The sequence below is a fragment of the Carassius gibelio genome, chromosome A7 (genome assembly GCF_023724105.1).
Source record: "Carassius gibelio isolate Cgi1373 ecotype wild population from Czech Republic chromosome A7, carGib1.2-hapl.c, whole genome shotgun sequence".
In the NCBI taxonomy this organism is placed as follows: Eukaryota; Metazoa; Chordata; class Actinopteri; order Cypriniformes; family Cyprinidae; genus Carassius; species Carassius gibelio.
In genome coordinates, this window is record NC_068377.1 from 32,429,149 (window position 1) to 32,451,424 (window position 22,276).

Consider the following 22,276-nt stretch of genomic DNA (forward strand, 5'->3'; position numbering starts at 1 on the left):
ATGCTATAACAGCAAATAAAATTATACTAAATGAACGCTGCACAAATAGTGTGGGTTTCACACTTTAATACACAGGGTTTGGGGTTTGTTCAAATCCTCAATCCTAAGGTGATCTTACTAAAGCAAGCATCAGTATTGTTAAAAAAGATAATGGATAATACAGATATAAACACAAGGCTGCACCAAAAATGCCAAGAGTGGGGTCTCATAACTAAACACTCTTTATCTCAATGTCTTATGCAGAGTTCTGGGAGAAGTTGTTTGTCTACAGGGGTTCTGGAAGAAAAGCAAGTCTTGATTTTGGTATCCAGACTGGGACTGTTTATCATGTATTCCCCATGAGAAGGCTGGTCTCATCCCCTCTGGCCGTTCTCCTCTTAGTAATGCCTACAATCTGGACTCCCACCACCACAATCATTTAATTTCTCCGCTCTTTTGTGAGAGAGAGTGTTGTTCCCACACTGAACAGTACGTTTGTGGGTGTACTGTTTGGAGCCATGTTTCCTACATGATCAAGGTTATTCTGGGGGACTTCCTGTTTAGGGTCTGGCCGATTGCATGACATGGAGCATTACTATCATTTCAAACATGTACATATGGAAACTGTTAACTAAATATCGCAATGGAATGAAACTGGTATGAATAAGAAAGGCCCTTGTGCACTCAACCCCTCATCCAACAGAATATCATAATGTATCTCTCACACTGATGTGCGAATACAAAAATGTAACAATGTCTGGGCAGTTACTCAAACTTCTGTGTATCACAATTCGAAGCTGGCAGTGGATAGAAATAACTTGTTGTGAATAAAAATGTATAGCAATTATAATTTTGAATAATCTGAATATTAATTATGTGAACTTGTGATGCCTTTTTCAAAAACTTGTCGATTGCTTCTCTATGGATTTGGCTCATGCTAATCCTTCAAAGAAAAAAATCAATATGATTTTTTTTTTTTTCAGAGATTTTAATATGTGCCAGGGATAAACAGGAAGTCAGATAACTAAGAAAAGTTATAGCGCACCATTTTTAATCTAGACACACAATTTGAGGTATTATTCATGTCTGTAGCACAAACAGTGCAAGTTGCACCAACGTGGGTTAAAGAGACTTTGCAAATAGAAGCAACACCAAACATGAATAACTAATGAATCTTAAAAAGAAAATTGAGGGGCATGTGTTATTTTGACATTATTTTGCCTTATGTGAGCTCATGAATGCATTAATTCCTGTGGGAGATGATTCAAAACTGAGATGAAATCTCACCAGTCCAAATTAACTTAATGAAACAGAAAAAGATCAAAAGATTTTGTTTTAGCAGATTTGGTCTTTTCAAATGAATTAAATATTTAAGATCTCTGTGTGTTCTGTGCGAATGTTTTTAAAAAGTTTAGAAGAAATAAACTGAAAAAAACATAAAACATTTCAATCAGGATTTAACAAACTTTTGCAATTCTTTATTTACAAACAATATTACTATTGTTGTTGTCATTTTGATCAATTAAATACAGCTTTTGTGAGATTTCTTTTTAAAAACTTTTTTTGACTGCATCATACACGAGATAAAGCATTTCATATTCATGCATACAAATAAATAGATGCCATAACCTCAAAGTAACATACAGTATGCACCAGAAAACCAGAAGAATGACGTAACATCCACGTATAAAAATGACTCTTGGGTAATGAGAACTGAAGATGCTCCTGGTCAGAGCGCCCCGGCATGATCTCTTCTCACGCTCTCCCTCAGTTTCCCAAAAATACTACAGGAAGCAGAAGGGCCACACTGGAGGGGTCAAGGAGGAGGGGGGTGAGGTCAACAGTGTGTATGCTTACAGATGCATGTGTGTGTGTTTAGTAGACGTGGATGAGAGAGGGCTTCATTTTCTCACTGCGTATTATTTTTAGTGCTTCCACTTCAGACTACAAATCAAAAACAACTCTTCACACTTCTACCTTCCACCCGCTGACAGATCAAACTACTTTTAAATGAATATAACCAGATTAATATATCAATCCACCCATATACAATAATACACCATGCAATGTTTATGTATATGTCAAATTAGAATTATTAATAGTGCAATACATTACACAAGAGGATGCAAGTCTCACAGAATATACACAGCAGTCATATTAGGAAGACGTTTGAAATAAAACTGATCTTGGTAACTCCATTAAAGCTTGAATTATAGTTTCCTGATCCATTAAAGGCCCCAGAATCTATGGAGAAGAAGAATATTGTGGCCCTTGTGCAAAATGCAGATAGGTTTTTTAAGGCTTGGTTAGTACTCCTTAAAGGAACAGTTCACCCAAAAAAAACAACAACATTTATTCATCCTCCTGTCATTCTAAAACTTTCTTTGCTCTGTGGAACACTAAACAAGATTTTTTTTAAGAATGTTAAGTAGGGATTTTTTTGTCCACACAATTGAAATCAATGGGAACAGAAACCATTTGGTCACCAACAATTATCTTCTTTTATGTTCCAAGAAAAAAATCATACAGGGTTAGAACAACTAAACAGAGTAAATGACTGAATGTTTATTTGTTTGTTTTTTTGGGGGTGGACTATCCCTTAAGGAATCTTTCATGAACATGCCTTACAAGATAGAAGAGACATTTGTGGCCCTTGTGGAAAAAATACAAGTCTATAGATATGTTTATTTAGCTCATTAGTCAGTGATTTTTTTTTAGCACTGAAACCCTGAGAAAGAAAAGGCCTGCCTCTATATTTGGACATGTTGTTCTTGACATAATCATGCTGAGTCTGAACTATATCTACTGAAATAATGACATAAAACACTTTGGGAAACCAAGCTACAGGATCACAGAATCAAGCATGAGCTGTCAGTTCAGGCAAGAGGTTATAGCCAATGCATCCTTATAAGGAAAAGCTACAGCCCCCCTCAGAATAAAGAAATCCACATGGGTCGCATGTTGTAGGGACATTGGGATGCTCTGACACTAGCAAGAATTCAAGGAATTGTTTGTTTAGAAAAGGATGTTGGAGCTGGGGAGAAATAAATAAGAAGATATGGCATTAATACCCTGGAGGAAACCTGTATGTGCGTGTGTGTGTGACGGGGGAAAGGGAGGGAGCACTGCTCTGAATTTATCACTCGGGATTGTGTGATATGTTTCTGGTTCTGCGTGCTTTTCACACCAGCTCTGAGTGAATGGAATAAAGTGATCTCCACACCACAAGATCACAAGGATACCAGACTACCGATACAGAGAGATTTTCTCTCAATACAATATAAATAAGGCTGAATTGAAATTCTCATGCTTTAGCATATATGAATTAGATTTTCCTTAAGTATGTTCTATTTATATGCAGGTTTGTACAACAAATACATGATGACTTTAATAGCATGGTTGTGTTCCATGCAGAACTTAATTGAAAGGCCTTTTAATTTTGCAACTAATTTTCAGGATGTAGAATTCCAGTTAGAATTTGAATACAAGGAAGTGAAATTGATTGAAATACAACTAAATTTAATTAATAATCAATTTTCAACTTTGTCAGGACAAAGTTCCCAGAATGCATTATCTGTGATGATTTATTTTTTATTTTTTTGGTAACTGTAATGCAGCAACTTCCTTTTTTTCAGTCAACATCCTGTCCGGCTAGACAAACTTCAAATTCAGATTTGCACAAATAAAAACCACAAATAATTTGCTGTTGCTAAACAAGTAAACTACCATTAAAAAGAGAACAGTAGTATTTTAAAATAATAATCGGCAAGGACACATTCAAGTGATCAAAAAAAAAAAGGTTAAGACTTTAACACTAACACCATTGTTAACAAAAAAAAAAATTAGCCTGCAAAAAAAAAAAAAAACTGTACTATATATATATATATATATATATATATATATATATATATATATATATATATATATATATATATAAATGTTAATATAAATGATAATAATAATACACATTATTACTTATTTTACTGTATTTGTAATCAAATAAATGAAAACGTTTCTTGCAGGTTTCAAACTTTTGAACAGTATAGTGCATAATTTAACCACCACCTGAGAGCTCTATCTATATTACTTCAAACTATAACAATTAACCTACTCTTATATAAATAGATCTACAATACATTAAAAGCACTGAAAAACACCTTCACAGTTCTAAAAGATGTCAGGTCTAATCCAAAGCAACCAATATTTGCTCACTTCTTCTGTGGTATTTAAAGGCAGCAGATTTCTTAAACCTCTTAGAAATATCCCAAGATCAATTTTAAACTTGGACGTTTTGCTCCAAATGCAGTTATGATTTGTGGACGAGGAAATATGATTTGACAGAGTCAGAAAAGACTGCTATTTGCTTTGATAGGCCATCACTTGTATGGGTTAATAAAGGTCAAACTAACCTGGCCTTGACCAGAAAACCCCCAGCTAACCCTCAGAAGATTTCATCTGTGGAGATTAGATGTGATTAACCTCATGCAACTAAAACCCTGAGATCTTTTCATTACCTGTCTGTTCTCTGATGATAAATGTATGGTGGAGGTAATAGAAACAACACAATACTGTTAAAGATCGTCTTTGAGACGGAACAGTAATTTCTGACCCCTGACTCATAGTTTTATGGTCAAACAAATGAAAAAAAGAAAGTGTTGCTTTTCAGATCTGAGATGCTAACATGCTTTACATTCTTCTATAAAAATTCTATTATATGCCTTCAAGAAGCTATGCATATACATTCATCCTCAAGTCATAAAGCTTTAATGAATGTTGTGAACCACCGGCACAAAAACAAGCGACTCATGGCGAATGATCTACTCTGATTACACACTTGTAATGGCTGAACACCTTCACTTGAGTAATTACCCTGCCGTGAAAGAGGCCATGGAGCAAAATAAGTCTGAGAGAGTGCCAGAGAGAGCTTCCTAATGAATGCAGATGTGCCCACTGATGTGGGTTAAATGGTCCATGATGTAACACACAGCTGCAAAGTCTACAACTGACCTCCCCCTTATGATGGTGTACAGATCACAAGTCACACAAAAAAAGGAGTTTTCTCATAGATTATGCAATGAGCTTCTGACAGACTAGAGAGAACTGATTATTTATAGGTGCAATACTGAATTATTCATATATACGCGCCAATCTGCTTGAACAGTGAAGATCTCAGGGATGGAATGAAACAGAGTTCAACATGAGGACAGTAAACTTATGAATGTAACTTTTATCAAACAGATGGGTTTAAATTGCATAACCGCAGTGAAAACAATGGCAACACTGAAGTGTCCTAGAATTATTCACTCCTCAAGTTATTGCAAAGCTAAACTGAACTCCCTGTGAATTTTTTTAAAGAACAAATATATGGCCATTAATAACAAAAATATATTTTACATATGAAGTCTATATGATGCATTAGCAGGATGTGTGACAGAGGAATCATCCTTGAGAAAAATACTATGAAAACAATATCAACCTGATACAAATACAAACTCTACCATGTCTAATGTCTATTGCAGGACTCATCCATTCCAATAGCATCACTGACAGATAAATGAAAAATATTCAAACATATATTCATAAAATGTAAAGGCCACTGTGAAATAGCCAGTGTGCACACATATACACCTCTTTCTGTAGATCAGCTATATTGTTATATTAATGCAGCAAGACTGTATTAATCATTATTATTATTAAAACTTCAATTATTAATTTCAACTTTATTTATTTTTGCTATACTCATCTTAAAACTTAACAAGTTTTACCATGCCTTCATCACTTATTTTCCCTTTTCAAACAGATTTCCAGTGAAGCTGTAATTTTACAATTATGAAGAATATATATATATATATATATATATATATATATATATATATATATATATATATATATATATATATATATATCCTGAAAGTAGACAAACATAACCCATTCAGACAAATGAGACAAAAATATTTTCTTTGTCATTTATTTATTCAGAAAATTCATCCAATATTACATATCTGTGAGCAGCCAAAGTATGTAAACTGTGAATCAATGACTACCAGGTGTCAGTGTGTGCCCTGTTTTATTCAGAAAACATGGATCTATTAAAGTTTGATCATGTTTGTGGAGATCTCTGAGGACCTCAGAAAAAGAGCTGTTGTTGCTTATCAGGCTAGAAAAGTAAACAAAACCATCTCCAAAGAGTCTGGACTCCACAAATCCACAGTCAGATAGATTGTGTACAAATGGAGGAAATTCAGGACCACTCTTACCCTCCCCAGGAGTGGTCGACCAACAAAGATCACTCTAAAACAAGAGGTTGCAAAGGAACCTAGAGTATCTTCTAAGAAGCTAAAGGCCTTTCTTACATTCGCTAATGTTAATGCTCATGAATCTACCATCAGGAGAACATTGAACAACCATGGTGTGCACGGCGGAGTTGCTAGAAGAACATTGCTGCCCATCTGCAGTTTGCTAAAGATCATACAACCCAGAGGGCTATTGGAGAAGTGTTTTGAGGACAGATGAGACCAAAATAGAGCTGGAGGATGGAAAACACTGCATTCCAGCATAGGAACCTCATTCCATCTGTGAAACATTGTGATAGGAGTATCATGGTTTGGGCCTGTTTTGCTGCATTTTGGCCAAGGACATCTTGCAATCATTGATTGAACAATCAATTCTGAATCTCAATAGAAAGTGGGTCATGCAGCAAGACAACGACCCCAAGCAGTTGTTTTTACCAAATAATGGTCTTCTAAAATGGTGAACGTGATTTCACCAAGTACAACATGTTTCTGGATCAACATCTTTTGATAATCCTGGACCAATATTATTGTCCAGAAATATAGACTTAATCCAATCCCTATACCCCTAAACCTAACCCTACACATAATTTATTCCTAAAATCAGTGGGAAATGATAGCTGATTAACAAGAGTGTAAAAGCATCTAACCCTGATTGTGTATATTTCAATTCTGATTGGTTGATTGGAATGTTGTACTTGGTGAAATCATGCTCACCTAGCGGGTGGCTACTGAGTAATTGGCAGAAGTAAGAAGAAACATATATTCATTTTAATATCATTTCACAATAGTACTATTTTGCCTGTTATTCTCATCTAAGAAATGCAGCCTTGAAAGTATTTAAAAAAAATCTTACTGAGCCCAAACTTTTGAATGGTGGTGTGCATCTGTAAAATCACTGCACTTTTGAACATATTTTTGTGAGATCATAAGTGATTTAAACTTCAGCCATGTGAAAGGTTGCTTTATTTGGATGGAAAGCATTGGGAGATGAGTATCCCAAAGCCCACTGAAACACTTACAAAGAATTATTATACTGTTAGACAAACACGCAAGCGTGACCCCTGCTGGACGGGGCAGGTGAGTAATGAGGTTACGTGTCTGCATATGTGGGAATCAAATTCACAAACACTGGCCTTAATGAGCTCACTAATGGAGGCAGGGTAGAAGGAAGTATCAGCGGGGCTAACGGATCTTACACAAATACACAAAGCTTTGGGGTTCCAAAGGATAATCAGAGGTGCATGCTGGGAACACCAACTATGTGTCTGTCAATCTGAAGGGACGGAGGTCATCATCATCAGGCCTGGAAGCTTTGCAAAAAAGGGGGACTGACCCAAATAAAAAGGCCAAAAATAATGAACACTGACTAGAGAGCAGCTTCTGAATGAAATCGAGTAAAACATTTCCAATAAAGTCCAGTCTTTCAAGGATCTCTCAACAAGGTCGACATGAGGAAATAATCTTTACTAGAGCAAACAAAAGTAAATGTAAGGCAAACGTGTAGTAGTAATAGATCTCTGAGATATTATCTTTCCACTGATTAGAATATACAGTGGATTTATCTAAAACAATAATCTGAATATTTAGGTTTATAGAGATTTAACATATCCATTCCATAAATATTAAATATTTGTTAAAGTGAAAGAAACAAAATAATCTATTGTGGTGTCTTCTGCAGTCTTATTTTATTATCCCTGATACTGTTATAGTTTTTTAATTTTTTATGTTTTTTATGTAATTGTAATGTTTTTTTTGTGTCATTTTTATAAGGTTTTGTTTTTATTATTAATATCCATTTTAGTTAGTTTTTTGGTTTTCCATTTTAGTAATTATATTAGTACATGTATTTAAACGAATGAAAATGAGAAATGTTACTTTGACAACCAGCTGAAATAAAATGCACTACTCTATATATTTAATTTATTTCAAAGTTCAAGTTTATTTTATTTCAAAGAGCAAAATGTTTTTATGGTTTTAGTTTTTAAACCCTGGTTTTCTGATCTCAAAGCATATTAGTATGGAAAATGGATTTTAAATATGTATACAAAGTGGCATGTCAGATTTATATATTTGTTTGAAAAATAGGAATTTGTTTATATGGACATGGTTTATGAAAACCTGTCCCATATTTCAAAAGAGAGAGAAGCCAGAGTCTCACAAAACAATACAATGTTCATTAATAATTCAAACGAAAGAAATCTATGCACTAAATCCAAGCTGAAATTCTGTTTAAATAACTGTGCACTGGCTATAGACAGTAAAATAACACCTCATAAAGGAAGCAAGTCTGAAATAATTTAATGGAAGAACAAACACTTCGTTTTTAAAGATCTCACTCCAAATAAAACAGTCAGTGTAATACTGAGACCCAATGAAGATGTTAAAGTACATCTGTTTCTTGCTTAAGGTGCATTACAAATAAAAGCTACACAATTAAAAACAGTGAAATGAATATGATCTTCTTGAGAAACCATCTCAAGGCCTCATTTCACTTGCAATGTGATTGATTCTGGTCTTTATGTGCTTTGTTTTGGATACATGAGACCTTGCTTTGCGGTTTAAAGCCCATTTTGATTTCATAAAAAGATGTTTGTTTAAAGGATCTATAGGATTTCTAGAATCTGCACAGTTCTAGTAAACAGATTATGAAGCGTTTTATTTCAGTTAAGACTTCTGATGATGAGTCACATTGATTCATGTAAAATTTGTTTTTACAGTAGTAGCTATAGGTTAGATGGAAATTAACATTTCACTGCCAGTCAAGGACACACCTACACCTTAATTGTTACTATTATCACATTTTAATGTAATAGTTAAGTAAAAACTATAAGTTAACAAATTGTATTTATTTAAAAATAAATTTTAATGATATTGACATTTCACAATATTTTTTTTTGATCAAATAAATGCAACCTTGGTGAGAAAAATAATTCTTTAAAAAAAACAAAGAAATAAGTCCCTTGTAATTAGTGAATTGCTCTTTATCTAGTATGTACACGATTTCATGAGTGTAATGTTCTCTAACTAACCCACTGAGAGTGACTCTATAAAGTAAAGGAAAATAAAACACGGCGGTAAAAAGTGTCTTGCATATAAATCAAATAAATTACAGTGGGCCATGAGTGCTGGGAGTGACTGAGATGTCTCTTTGACACTTTTAACATCTGCGAGTGAGAACGACTAGATGACAAATTTGTGAGGAACAAAGTGAGACTACAAGAGATAAAGCAGGAGTGTAAGAGTGACTGCTGATGAAGGACAGCTTCCCACGTCCCAACAGTCCCCTCCAGTGAAGCTCCAATCAGAAGCATTGCTATGATAATCTTCTCCAGATGTTGACCTGTGTAGACCTTGCTGCAGGCATCTCGAGCTGCCGTCATAGACTACCAACACATTTACACCCACCAGGGGTCATTTTTAGCAAGTAGGAAGTCTAGATTTCTGTGATTCAGAATGTCAAGTAGTCAAAGGGGACGGTGCAATGACAGAAAGAGTTTTATTAACTTTCCTGTTACTGAAGTTGCATATCTGTTTAGAAGATTTAAGTAGCTCTATATGAAGAAAGGAAGTTGCATATCACAAAAATGACAAAGGTTTTCATTTTAAACTGCAGATTAAAGCTTCAATCTGTAACTTCTGCACGGCTACTATTAACAAATATAAAAATAATAATAATAATCATTTGCATACAGGTTTCCCTCTATCTTCCATGGACTATGATGATGGATTTCCATTATTAACCTCTTAAATCTAAGCAAAGTTCTATATATTTTATTTTTTATTATTATTAATGTTCATTTATAACACTGCACTTTGTATTTTCTTAACTTTGGCATTTAATGACAGAAAACCAGTTATCGTTGATGTGTGAGTATTTCTAATACGGCTGAGGGGGTTTTCTGAAGGATCATGTGACATTGAAGATTAGAGTAACTGCTGCTTAAAATTCACCTTCGCAATCACAGGAATAAATTATGTGCCAAAATAAAGTGCAATTGAAAACACTTAATATTTCACAATCTCTCTCTCTATATTTTCCTCTTTTGCAAGGCTATAGAAATGCTATCATGGATGTTTTCTTTTTTACATTTCCACCCTATAAACGTGAAAGAAATATAAAAAACTGGTATAAAAAAACAAAAACAAAAACAAAAACCCTCTACTGGATGGGCTACTGTTGCTATTAGTTCCTTCTAGTTGTTTTTGTACATTATATTATATATTTTTTATGTTGTTGTCCCCGCTTTTCCCTTACAAGAGAAGTTACCCCAATGTGACTTAAAAATAATTTTTTGTTACAATAAACTGAAAGTTACAGTATTATTTCAGAGTACATCAGCTTTTTTTATCACAAAAGATCAAGGGAATCTTGATTCTGCACCATATGACCCTTTCAAAATGAGATTTTAACATCCTTTATCATTATGCGCACCAGCTTAACATTTACTCATATTTTATCTTGAAAATCATATTAAGCTTGATGACAGTAACTTCATATCATGGCCTATATCTAGCATCTAGTTTTTACTTGATCATTTTTCATATGTTAAAATTACACACCAAGCACCAGTGTGACAGACACCATAATACATGTGCACAAACACACACACAAAAATATCATTGTTCAGTTAGTTTGATGTCACTCATAATTCACTGGTCGAAGGGAATCCTAAATCAACATGGTTTTTCTGAAAAAAAGGGGGGTAATATCATATGCGAATTCACAGTAGTATTTCATTATCATAAACATTTTTGAGCAGAAGCACAGGTCGTTCCCTGTATGTTTCAAAAATTAATTTATACCATGTCTTCAGGACATATGCAGCACAAAAGAGAAAAAAAACACAATACTTTAGATTTGACTCGCTACAATCACTATGATTTACCATGATAATATTGTCCAGAAGTGCCTCATCCACTATTGTGTGTCCTCTTGAACAAGATCTAAATCTTAAAGATGTGACGTACATGTTTATAACAATAATGAAAATGTTGTGGGAGATATGATTCCTTGTCATATGTTATTTGTGTTGTTATTGAGGACAGATGCTGCCTTGATATTTAGGATATTGCATTTAATATATCAGACTCGCTCACTATCCTTTCTCAGTTTAAAATGCCAGCCAACACTTGTTTCCAGATTTCTATACTAGGCACAGCAGTCATTATGAATTGAAGGAACACACCACCCCACCCTCCACCCCTCTGTCTGACAGATAATCTATTTGGGGGGCTGTTTTGCTTGGCCTCGTTGCAAAGAACAAGGAATTGTAGCCAGCTGTGTAAACTGACAAGTTTAAGACCCAGCGGAAGACTGAAGAAATAAAAAAAGTGTTTACTTATGAGTGTTTAGGATTGCAAAACGAAAGACGCTTTTAAATTCACCAATAAATCCTTTTTTTGCCTTTGTTTTTTTACTTTATTTGACTATATACACTGACAAGCTGCTCGGCAAATTACAACAGCTGCAGTTAATGTCTAAACACCACTCAGTTCTTCACTTTTACAATATTTCTATGACAGGGGCATTCCCATTCATCTCAAAGGCATGCTGCTCAGCTGCTGTATGTAATGCTGGCAGTACACAACCTAGAGACTGGCATCTTGACTCATGGCATGCCAAATGAATCGGCCCATACCAGAATTCCTTACAGCAGACAGGGGAAAAACATACTAAACGTCCAGGGTCAGTAAGAATTATTTTACTTAGCAAGGTCATACTAAATTGTTCAAAAGTGATGGTAACGCCTTTTAAATTATAACATGATTACTTTTGCATGATAAAGATTTCTATTTCAAATAAATGCTGCTCATTTAACTTTTAGAATGATTTCTAAAGGATCATGTGACATTGAAAAGTTGGAGAAACTGCTGCTGAAAATTCATCTCCACAGTCACAAGAAGAAGGTACATGCTAAAATATTTACTATAGATTGCAATGATATTCAGAATATATTACTCTTTTTACAAATATATGGCACCTTGGTGAGCATAAAAGTAAACATTTGATGCCTTAACTAACCATGAATAACATTTTACTGCATTTTTTAAATCCATGTTAATGTAAATTTTTACATATACATGTGTACAATGTACATTTGTTTTTCAACTAAAGTTAATATATAGAAATTTATATATAGAAAAGTGTTAGAAAATGAGTTTTATTTTATTTTTTTATATTAAAATACAATGTATGAGTACTTCTGAATGGCTGTCAATGGAGATGTTTTTGCCCAGATAATAGTGTAGTAACCACAGGCCACATTTTTAACAATTCATTTAAAGGGATAGTTCACCAAAAAATGGAAATTACCCCCATGATATACTTACCCTCAAGTGATCCTAGGTGTAGATGACTTTCTTTCAGATGAATACAAATCAAGTTATCTTTAAAAATATCCTGGCTCTTCCTAACTTTATAATGGCAGTAAGGCACAAACATTTTCAAATCATTCATCTATCAAGTACTCCACATGGCTCTGGGGGGTTATTAAAGGTCTTCAGAAGCGAAGTGATGCATTTGTGCAAGAAAAATATCCAAATTCATTTTTGTCTCAAGTTTTTGTTTGTTAACACTATCAGTTACATGTAGGGTTAGTTTTAGTAAAGGTGATATGTTATTTTCAAACACAGTAGAGTGTAAACACACTAAGTGCAACTTAACATATATTTTATGTGCCACTCACTCTACATTTTAGTGTAAAAAGCAACATGCAAGAAGCAACATAATATCATTTTGCAGAAATACTGTATCACCACTGGCACATTTTTCCAATGAGCCTGGGCTGAAAAGAAAGCTTCAGCATGGGCACAAAAATTCTATTATGACCACAACAACTGAGAAGGCGAGTTAGATAATACCGGAGAGGCATTTTTTCTGGTCTTAATAGATTTTTGCAGACAACCTTAGAAGAAAGGATGACATGAGCTATAAAAGGTACAAAAACATATTTTCATTAACAAAGATAATGATAGACACAGAGAAAGGAAGACAAGGATATAAGTGCATTAGCATTCATTACAAATGGCACTGAGACTTTTTTTTTTTTTTACCTAAGTGAAATATATATAAACAGGAATGGGTGAGAAATAAACGACAGGAGAGACTGGGGGAAGGGAGTTTGTTTTTGCTGTGTGTACATTCAAAAGTTGCCTGAATGCTAAATTTGGTTCCTGACCCAGTTTCCTTAGACTAATTATTTTAAAGTAGACTGACAAACAAAAAAGGAGCACAATCTATCTATGCATACTTTCAAAACCAGTGACGTGGTAGATTAATAATTACATTTGCTAACACTTCATATTTCAGTTTTCATGTTATAGTGAATTACTGTATTAACAGCAACATCTACTTTTATTCAGTTTTGGTTAATATATATATATATATATATATATATATATATATATATATATATATATATATATATATATATAATGCATACAAAAAGCTGTCACCATGACAGCAGTGGTGTGTCTTCCTGTAGTTTCAGGAGCATAGCTTGCCGCTGGCCACATCATACCAAGGGTTCAATTACCATTGTGAATGCATGATGTGATAAAATGCTCAACTTGAATGCATAAGTGAATGCAAAGTCAGTCAGTTAAGATAATAGCATCTGACAAAAACATTAAAAAAAATATTTAAAAAAAGGAACCGTTGCCTTTGTAAACACCACTAATTATAATGTATACTTAAATACTGCTCTATAAAATAGTTGCATAATATGCAGCAATTGTTACTCAGTATTTTTTACAAGAACAAATATAATTTTATCTTTTTAGTTTTAATCTCTTTCTTAAGAAAGTTAAGAGGCCACATTACTGCTATACTGATTCTGAAGACAATAATACGTACAGTAGAAGAACACTTAATTATGAAACAGAAGCCAAAGTGGATTCTAAAAATACAGGAGCATTGTTATGTGGGACACCACTACAGCTTCTGATTAAATTTGGATATCATCTCTACAGAAAAAGCTTGGGTACAGTGATGATATTAATCTTTAATAGACACAATACCATGTTAATAATTGACTACCATTAACACGGTATCTGAAAAAAATAAAATAATAATAATTATTATTATTATATATCATAGTATGCATGATTAATAAAATAATTACAAAAACTCATGGTAACTAAAAACCTGGCTGTTATTTCCATTACAGGCATTTAGCAATAGTTAGCAATGGGCACTTATCCAGTTACAAATAACCATAGGAAACACATAACTCAGTGTCTTTCTTAAAAGGATATGTTTCCTATTTTCAACCATTTGCTACAATGTCAATAGTATATGTAAATGAACAATGTGTACTCTTTTCCATATTACCTGCACCCAGACAACCCTGTTTATTTGTCAGCAAAAGTCCATCATACAATGCAAAATGAGCAAAAAGGGAACACTGTAGCACTTATTCTCTGCTTTCCCCAGCCACGTATAGCACAGATAAAAAAACAAAAACAAAAAAAAAACACTTAATCCATTGTTCTACTGCATAGGCAGCAAAGCTTTATTAAAAACCCATCTTGTCGGCAGAGAATTCAGTTTAAAAATACTTATACAGCAAACAGTTAATTTTGAGGAATTGTTCTTAGATTATCAGATGAGTATGCCAGTCACACAAGCTCTGTGGAAACAGAGGAGACTTGTTGGTATGGCTGCACATATGAGCATCATCCTCCATCATGACAAAGCTGTTTTCTGTGTGCGTCAATTAACAGATACAAAAAGACAGCACATATGCTAAACTTATTACCTGTCCTTTCACAAGAAGTGCCACATGTTACAGTCATAACTCGTGATCACTCTCATGGGTGACGATCCCTATTGAGCCGTTATGTGCATTAATAACCTGTGTATTCTCACCAACTTCCGAAATCTTTTGGTGTGTACCTAACTCGTTTCAAAAATAGCACAAGTGCACAAATAATCATTAATTAATAAGTCTCCTTGTGGCTGCATATAAATGTCAGACTGATTCAGATTAATTTGCATCCACTTTTCGCACCTGATTACTAATTGTACGATGAAAGGCAGCTGTAATGTGCAATCCAGTCTCAGTCTCAGGAGCAATTGATCACATATGCATGCATCTACAGTATGACTGGTTCACCAGGTGGATTTTACTGTTTCATTGTAACACGTTACACATCAAGTTTCCTCAGCTCTAATCACTGAGACTTTCGAACACCCCACTTGCACATTCACACACAGTGTGTGATCACACAATCAGGCTGGCCGTGAATGGCAATTATGTTGATAACAATTACTCTGAGTGACTGCGGTTCTTTATGCCCTGAACGTGCACAAGTGGTTGATTTGTGTGGGCATATCATCATGAAAGTTGCATTCATGATGGAGCCTTATGACAAATTTAAAACAAGATGAATTGTGAATACAGTCATTGTTCTTATGGATTTACCATGATAACTAAAGTCGCGCATCTCAAGTTTAATTCTAAAGTTGGAAAAACAGAACAAGACCCTTCCAAAAAATGTGAATTATTTGGGGAATGCAAATAGATCTAGATAACTTGAAAGATAGGATTGGCCAAATATTTTTTTATGCTTATTTAAATCATTCTAACAAGCTGGTTTGGTTCTCAAGGGACAATTGCATGCAATGGCCTTGTCAGTGTAAACACTATGAATAGCTTTGGGGACAATAAAGTGTATTTTATTTTTCATTAATTTTCAATAAAAATGTCTTATTATTATTATTATTATCAATGTTGAAAATATGTAATTCAAATTTCAGCTACTTAGTACTCTTGTTGAAACAATTATATGATTTTTTTTCAGTATTGCTTGATAAATATAAAGTTTAAGAAAACAGCATTTATTTGAAATATAAATCTTGTGTAACATTATTACTGTTATGTATTCCTTACTGTCACTTTTGATCCAGAATAATGTGTCCTTGTGAATATATATATATGATATATATGATATATGATATATAATGTACGAAAATTAATCAGATATTTAAACTAAAGCAAAATTGACAATTTTCTTCAAAATAACACACACAAAAATGTAGGGTACTAAAAATATATTTGATTTAATAAAGGTCAATGTACACAAAATGGACATAGGAACAATCTAAAAACTAGAACACACATTATAAAGCTTGGCTTATGAATATTAATTAGTTGATTTTTTTTTTTTAAAGGAATTAAGTGGTCTCTAGTCATAATAGATTAGCTCTTGCTGCTTATAACGATTCAGTTCTGTTCAGAAGTGACAATGGACTGTGTAATCATGGTTCCTATACACCCATGATCCAAAATATAATTTATCAGCATTTTCTTTAGATTTTGGGGTGAAATGTGACATTTCTAAACGTAAGAAATGTGATCCCACATTGATTTGATAAAATGACCATTTGAAATGCACAGCATAATGCGTATGGACTAAAATGCCAATTAATCAGATATTTCAAACAGTCACTGATATTCACCGAAGCTTTCTACGTGCTTCTGGCATGTTGCACAGTCTTGCTAATAGTTCCCAGTGTAAGAGGTATTGTGTTACTGTCTTTCAAGGAGGATTTTGTCAGTATGACTTCTGCGTTTGTGTACTCAGCGTCTCTGGAGGACGATGGAATTAGATCTTCCACATTCAGTCTTCCCGATTTACCCTTCACCCCACAGTGTCCCTGGCCTCAGACAGAAAACATGAAAACTGGTTCTGAGTGACATGAGAACGAACAAGGCCAAGAAAAAACTTTACTGCATGGGCGGTACAACTCTGCTTCAAATTGAATTAGAGCAAACGTACGGGCTGATTTCAGAATACAGCACTTAAGTCAAAGCTAAGCACGTTGCTTATGTTATCTGTTTCCAATATGCTCATGCTGTTCACTTTCGAGTGCTAGCTCAGACCAAAAACATTTAATCTTATTAGCCTATTTCCAGAGCAGTTTCTTTGCATTTTATTTCATTTGACTGACATTTGTACCTTCAGGGTATAAAAAGTGCATACATGTGATCATACAAAACTTTATGGCCTTAGTAACATCATCTTATACTCAGACACTGACACTGTAAAGCAAGTAACCACCACACATAGTCAAGACCAAGACCATAACCTCTCCACACCTGAACAATACGCAAGGATGAGGGATTGAGTGTGTTCTTAGTTGATGAAGACAAGGAATACCATCTAGTGCACGATACAAATGTGAGTCCATACTGAAAAGATGGGATTTCAGGTTTCAATTAGATTCTGAAATAAACATAATTTTACGTTTGTTAAAGATTTGTTTATTTCAAGGTGTCTTTATTGCATGGTAATTAAAGAAGTAGTTAGTTATATTAATTAACAACATATGCTTAATATAGGGTTAAGTTTGGTTTAGGGTTTGATGCTTGTAATAACACATAATTTTAAAGAAAATACAAAATGATGACAGCATCCTTTCAAAGGTTACTAATATTTACCATTCAGGTAATAATGTGTACACTAATATGCACCCTTTAGATGTTAAGAGGATACAAAATTGTACTTCTTCATAGGGGTACTGCCGTACAGCTTTTAGGATTTTTCTTTTCCTTCTTGAGAAATGCCAAGAAATTCTGAAACTACAATATTTTACAATAAGGTCTTATTTGTTGACACTAGTTAACTACATGAACTTTCAAATCACAGTATTTATACAGCATTCATTAATCTTGATTTTAACATTTGCGAACACATTTTTTAAATTAAAAGCTATATCTGGTGACATTGTTTAATGCGCTGCATTGTTTAGTGAAATGAACATTAAGGGCGCTTCTACTTTTGGTTTGATTACCTGTAAAGGTTCAAAAGAACGTGGGAGTAAATTTCTGCTGAAAGCGAGTGGAAATCAGTCACGCTGGTCAGGAAAGTGAGTGAGAAAATACAGAAATACACAGTCTGACCAATTCATATATCAGCAATTCACATCAGAAACTAACCCTAGCGGTGTTTCCATGAACCAGACCACCCTTTTAGGCGGACTCGTGTACAAGGTTTGCAGGTTTGCGTGCAAGTTCAGAAAACAGTGTTCACATCCAAATAAACTTCTCCAGCTCAAAAAAAGTAACAGAGAAATCACCACCTGTTTTCTGTATTATGTAAATATATTTATTTTTATTTATACAGCTGTATAATGCACAAATCTGTACATAAATTGTGTTCCAGATGCATACCACATTTATTATTTTATCTTATTTAAATGCTCTTTCTGTTCTCAGTGTCATATGCAGCATGTATGTTTGTGCCAAAATCTCCTAAGAAAAAAACACAAATTCCATGTGTTTGCAGCACACACTTGGAAATAAATACTGTAAAAAAAATATATATACAGTTTAATGCTCATTATAAGTTTGTTACCGAAACCATTAACTAATGTCAACACATGTGGCTTTATTGAATATTCCATTGTATAGTGTTATAAATTTGTATACAATTTTCAATTCATTCGTTCACTGTTATTGTTATGCTGATCATTTACAATGATAAAAATTATTAACGCAAAACTTTCTCAAGTGGACTCTGCACTACAGATATTTTTAGTTGAAGGCATAATTAAATATGGCAAGATAACATACGAAACATACAAACATACGGGGGTCAGGAGGTGAAGTAGTTTCAGAATTAGGTATAATCCAGTTCAGCATGTGGGACGGTTTATATCTCCACACATCAAGTGGCAGAAGAGTATGAATCTTCATGAGAGCCAGCATGTGGCAAAAACATAACAGAGTGATGTACACGCAATGCTCCAGTCATTATTTTTCTCTGTGGGGAAAAAACACCGCCTAGAGAGAATATCTAGTATGCTACTGTAACTGTAAAAAAAATCAAAGGCTGTAAACTCCTACATCATTGTGTCATCAGACAGGCAACAAATACCGTGAAACACAGTACTTCAGTTCCTGGAGATAAACTGTCTTCACAGACTGAATCTATTCCAAGATCTTTGGAAATGTGCACTCAGCAAGAGCACCTTCATTACTGACAGCGTGGACTCTTTCACCCCTTCAATATCACCGCCATCTGTTTTCATATGAGACTAGAGCACAAGAGGCATATTGCTTTTTTCTTTTCTTTTTAAAAATAAAATGTGAATCAACTCCACACAATAGGAAGCCATATTTTAAACTTAATGGGAACGTTGGAGGACAATTGAAAATAAATGAAAACAAAATATCAGAATGTCATGGCATTAGACACAAAATATCAAGAGCGGCTTCTGCAAACAAATGATACATGACCTTTTCTCAGAATTAACTTCACTTTTCTGAGCCATTTTACAATTACCTTTAAAGTTCACCCCAAAATGAACATTTGCTTAAAATGTAATCCCCCTCAGGTCATTCAAGATGTAGATGAGTGTGTTTCTTCTTCAGAAAAAAAAAATAGCATTAAATCACTTGCTCATTAGTGGATCACTGGCAGTGTATGGGTGCCTTGTGAATTAGTGTTTTTATCAGCTGTTTGGACTCTCATTTTGATGGCACCCATTCACTGCAGAGGGCCCATCAGTGAGCAATTGATTTCTCCAAATCTGCTCTGATGAAGAAACAAACTCATCTTCATTTTGGATGAACGGAGTCCATTTTAATTTCAATTTTAATTGTTGGGAGACCTATTCCTTTAACTTATCATTTAAAAACTATTTTTTCTTCTTGCTTTATTTTACAAATATCAGCTAAATAAAATAAAAATAACATGATATATATAAAAAAACGAATTACAAAAAATATATATTTTACAATATATTTTAAAAACATGTCAGATCTATTGCCATTACATTATTGTGACTTCAGTGTTCACTATATGGCAGGGTTCTGTGTTTGAAATACACTATCCATATAATAGTTTCTTCCACCGTAAAATCATCACTAATAAACATGGTAAAGACTTTCACATTACTGTTCTTTCATGCACAGGCAAATCGAGATTCTTCTGCAAAAGTGTGTTAAAAAACAACAGCTCTTGAAGTTTATATACCAGACACACTGGTGATTTTAGCAAAGGTAATGTCCTTCACAGCTGAGCGGATCCTCTCTGAAGTCAGGCCTTCCTTTACCCTAGAGATACGTTTGCTGGAAGTCTCCGCAGGACAATGCTTCAGACTTCTACAATCACTGCATGAGCCGTACAATCAAGGTACAATTAGTGAGTTTCAATGCCAATCTGCATGAAACCTTGAATTTAGCCTCTGCTTCCCTTGGAATGCATTTATACAGTTATAATAAACCGAGTACAAATGAGAGACCGAGACAGAGAAAGCAAGAAAATGTAAGATATGAACAGATGGTGTATTGCCTCTTGCTGGTGTATAAACCTGGTGAAAGACATTTGGAGCTGCATTTTTGGAATAGTTTTACTGTTAAAACTGATCAAGAGGTTTCTAAGATGGCTACAAGGCAATTCTGGTTTCCCATCAGATTAATTTTCAAAAAAAAAAAAGTCATCCCTATCTGTATCTTATTATTTCCCAATATAAAAAGAACTGAAGAAATGTGACAAGTATTCCTGTCATATACTCAGCTTTTTTTCTTTCTTTTTTTTTATAACAAGGGCCAGGTGTGATATTTACATACATGAATTTACATGCATTCTCTTGTGTGATGAATACAAGACAAGCGAATATGAATATGCCTGTGCAATTATCAGCAACATATTCATTGCTTCCAAACTGTTGAATAATGCATCAGAATTGCACCACTTACAGTATTTTTAGCTGCATATTAGTTGTGTTTTTTATCATCCGAAACGTGCTACAATTTCTAAAGTGACTTATTTACCACAACTAACGTCAAGCACAAAGCTCATGCAAAGGAATGCACCACATCTCAGATATCTGGAGTCCATACTTTGGTGATCTAATGCCAAATTTAGAAGTCCATTGTGAAGGCCACATCAGTGCATGCTCGGCACAAGAACATCAAGTACACTATTTGGGACCATTCCATATACTTACGTACAGGTCTTTTGACTTGAGCCCGTAATCAACCACCTAGCAACATTGTTCAGTCACTACTATTTTATGCCCCCAAAAAATAACCTAAAAAAAGACAAACAAATGAAAACTTGCAACATAAACCTGTCTAAGCCAGAAAACCCTGATGTTTGTTCATCTATCCAAATGAATCATTACCAGTTCATTCCCTGCAGGGCACCTGCAGAGTTTTCTTCACCCAACAGGTCGATATTAATAACAAAACATTGCATTCTTCAGTTCATTTGCTTGCATCGATACTTCATGTCGACAACGTGCTCTCAACAGGTTAAATCAAGCATGCAAAAAGCAAAAACAGTTTTCCTCATCAAGATAAGCTCTTATTAATTTGGATTTAATTAATATTTTATTGAGAGAAGCTTTTTTGAGAATTCATGCAATAGGAGTATTACTTCTAGTCATGCAGTTTTCCAAGCTTTTGAGACAGACAGATGCTCTAAAGAGACTGAAAATATACTGAGAAAGAGAAAGCAAAGCAAAGCCCAGAACAGATACATAACCGGGAAGCAAAAGAAAAGACCTTTTGATATCTTTTCAATGTTTTACTACTCAAAGGTTTATTTTTATTTATTTTTTAGAAATTAGTACTTTCAGTAAACTGATCAAAAGTGACAGTAAAGACATTTATGATGTTACAAAAAGAGCTTGATTTCAAATAAATGTGGTTCATCAAAAATGTCTATTCGCCAAAATAAATAAAAATATATTTAAAAACTAAATCCAGAGAAAATATTCAGCAGCACAACTGTTTCCAACACTTCATTAAAAAGAAATGCATCTTAAGCAGTAAATCATCATGTTAGAATGATTCCTTAAGGATCATGTGACACTGCAGACTGTAGTAATGGCTTCTGGAAATTCAGCTGTGCATCACAGGAGTAAATTACAAATTAAAATATTAGTCGAAATAATTTTATTTTAATAATACCATTTTCTGTATTTTTCATCACATTAAATGCAGTCTTGGTGAATATAAAAAAAAAAAAAAAAAAAAGAAAAAAACCTC